General features: G+C 40.1%; 1 protein-coding gene across 1 annotated transcript in view; it reads left to right on the top strand.

Moving 5' to 3' along the window:
- LOC103725634 (cytochrome b5 reductase 4) overlaps positions 1-3,584 on the top strand; it is a gene marked incomplete at its 5' end in the record, with an annotated part of 20,742 nt that overhangs the window by 8,871 nt on the left and 8,287 nt on the right.

The raw sequence follows: 3,584 nt of genomic DNA on the forward strand, positions 1-3,584 counted from the left end.
GATTCAAATGAATAGCTAGATTAATTTAGCATAATTTACATATATTCACTTATTGGATACAATTTCTTATAATTCTTACAATTTGGAGTTTTAATTTCAAAAGTACATTTCAGTATCTATTCAATGACACAAACATTTTTATTTCAAAAATCACTGAATAACCCATGAACCTTTTCTGTATTGTGATAAGTGAGACTTCATTTTAGTATAGAAATACCATGAAGTAAGAACCCGATCTAGCCAGGAGTGGGGGCATCAGCCTATATAATCCCACCTATTCTCACAGGGCTAAGGCTGGACATTCACAAGTGTGAGATCTGCCTGGGCTACAGAGTGAGTTCAAGGCCAGCCTGGACAATTTAGTGAGACTTTGTCTCAAAATAAAAAATAAAAAGCAAAAAGAGGGCTTGGGATGTAGTGTACTGTAGTTTACAGTTATAGAACACTTACCTAGCATGCATAAGGCCCTGGGTTCAATCCCCAGTTCCACAAAACCACAAGAAAAAAATACGAAAGACCTCTTTCACCTTCCCATAACCCTCTGTCCTTCTCCTCCCTCTCTACCCTCTGTGCTCTCAGACACATATGGGCAGCTGCCTCTGCTTCCAGATGTATGCAGACAGACATGTGGCATGTCAGGACTTTGAAAAGTGTTTTCTTTCTTCTGTTTTGAATACTATATACCTTAAGCACTATAACAAACTACATGGCTTAGAAGTCCAGTCAAGGTATTGGTGGGGTTGCTGTCTTTTGAGGCCTCTCTCCACGTGTGATGTTCCTTGTGTGTGTGTCCTAATTTCCTCCTCTTAAGAGGGAAGCAGTCGTACTGGATTAAGACTACCTTTTGACTTCACTTTAGCTTAGTTACCTTATAAACAGACCCTGTCTCCAAATACAGTCCCATTCTGTGTATTCTGACTTCAGCATGTTGAGTTCAGTCTATAACACTTCCCCAGTCCACAGACCCTGTGCTGTTTCTCTGGCGAGCACAATCTTCTGCCCTGTGAGGGAGGGTGTGTTGCATGGCTGTGCTAAGGGGGGGGGGCAGAGATTCTGAGCTTTTTTTTATTTATTTATTTTCATTTTATGTGTATGATTGTATTGCCTGCATGTCTGTGAGTGCACCCATGTTGTAAAATGCCTGCAGAGGTCAGAGGAGGACATTGGATCCCCTGGAACTGGAGTTACAGATAGTTCTTAGCTGCCATGTGGGTGATGGGATTTGAACTCAGGTCCTCTACAAGAGCAGCCAGTGCTGAGCCATCTCTCCAGCCCTGCGTCTGAGTTTTTAAAGTGAACTTTTAACCAGAAAGTGATTTTTGGTCCACTTTGACTATGAGTCTGGAGGTGCAAGATCCTGCCAGGTTCAAAGTCCTAACTTGAACTTGGCTGCCTACGTGTCTAGCTTAGGATTCCACTCTGGGTGGATTCCATTCCACCCAGGTCTTCTGAGTCAATCACTAGTCATTTCTTTGTCTTCTTGGCTCCCAGCATTTGTCACTTTCATCTTTTACCTCCATTCTTTCTTATGCCTTTAATAAACAACACACGTATAGCCCATTTACTGTCCCTTAAAAGGGACAGTAAAGTGGGTTCATGTTGTAACTCTACCGTATTCAGTTTAAATACTTAAACAAAGGATGCAGAGGTGGAAGAGATGCCCAGGACAGGCTTGTGAGAAGGGCCTGGAGCGTCCATGGCTTCCATCACTGTACCCCCATCTGGGCCCTGCCGTTACGTACCCAGCAGTCTGCAGGCTCTCCAAACTGTGCTTTGCGTCTCCATGGAGGCTTCATTCTGTAAGTGATGAACCACATCATTGGCATTGGTGACCAATTCAACTTTCTACCCCTCTTCTTATCTGGTAGTTCCCCTGACAAGCAGCTACCCCACCTACAGTCCAAGAATCCACTAAGAGCTGCTTCATTGGAACAAAAGATGGTCCTATCACCCAGGACATTCCAGGGGATTAGTTCTTTTCTCAGACATACCCATCACTTAGGATTTACTAAGATTTTAGGAACTAGTGCCAGGAACTAGATTTAAGGACCAACTATTAGGAAAGATTTTCCTTAGCTCTTTGTATCTGCTGTTCCTTCAGGAGCTCTGTGTCAGGAATCAGATGCAAAGACCAGGAATCAGATGCAAAGACCAGAGTGTATTTTTTTATTTCTCAGCTATAGATATATTCATAGGTAATTTGTGTTTGTATTGAACTTCCTGGTTTTGAATGTACACTCTGTATTGAAGGCTGTTTGATGCAATGTGCTATGAAACAATAATAGGAAAAACTACTCTCCCAGGAGGAATAGAGAAAACACATAAGCATAAGGTGAAATAGACTTACGAAGAAACAAGTCAACAAAAATGTGGTATGTAGTACAAACAACCTTTTGGGGGGTAGGCTCAAGTGAACTTGAGTGACCGCCTAAAGGAGGCGATCTTCAGGTGTTTTGAAAGTGGGGTACAAGGCTCTCAAACAAGCAGAGGTCTATGGAGGACTCCTGTGGGAGAACTGCACATTATCACTGGGTATTGTGTGCCACGCACTGCGCAGGTTATGGAGGAAGAAAACGTAAGCAGTGCGCACAAATTCGAATTGACTGATTTTCTTAAAGTAGGGAATGTGAATGTGGTGTTGGGTAGGAAGAGAGGACACAGAAGACATGTTCTGATGGAGCAAACCAGAGAGACTAGACAAGGGACACGGCAATTGAAAAGAGACACTACGAGAATGAAGTCTGTCCTGAGATCAAAGTCAAAAAGCACCAGTTACAGGAGAGACACTGCTTAATTGTTTGCCTTTATTTCAGATGCAGTAATGCTTTAAATTGTGTGGGTGGAACCATTTGCTTTCAATTATATTTTTCTCCCTAAAGATGAAGACTATAAATTAGTAACTATGTGTGTTTGTGGTACGGAGCATGCCTGAGAGAGAGGGAAGGAGGAAGAGAGGGAGGGAGGGGGTTTGAGGAGCCAATCAGTGCTTAGAAAGCAATAGAAAACATTTCACTATTTTCCTTTTTCTGTAATACAAAGACTTTGATGACCAGACAAATTAATGTTAAAGATCTTCCAACAAACAACCCAGTGGATTTGCCTTTAGAGAATAGATATTTTTTTTTAATTTTTAAAAATGATTTATTTAATAACAACATACTCAGAAGAAGCATATCATTACAACACAATTGACATATTCAATAACGTTTTCCTGAGGTAGGATGCATCTCTTTCAAATTTGGCTGTAAATTTTTAGGTTTACAGTTGAATTATTACAGTTATACAATATTGTACTCAGTATAAACCCTATAAGACATAAATTAAATGATGTTTTAACCTTTAAAAAGATCTCCATTTCATTATTAAAATACACAGTTTCATATAGAAAAATTCTTTTTCAATGCAATTGACATTGGATGTTCGCACATGCATTTCTAATCTCTAAATATCTGATTATTACTAGTCACTGTTGGTTACTTTCTGAGCTTCTAGGCATCTGAGCATGGATATAAAGTCATCAGGTAGATTTCAATGGTAATGTTTTTCACATCTACTAATTATTATTTTTTAATCATTATTTTTTT

This window comes from Nannospalax galili, unplaced genomic scaffold, assembly GCF_000622305.1.
Source record: "Nannospalax galili isolate Female #2095 unplaced genomic scaffold, S.galili_v1.0 scaffold5389, whole genome shotgun sequence".
NCBI lineage: Eukaryota > Metazoa > Chordata > Mammalia > Rodentia > Spalacidae > Nannospalax > Nannospalax galili.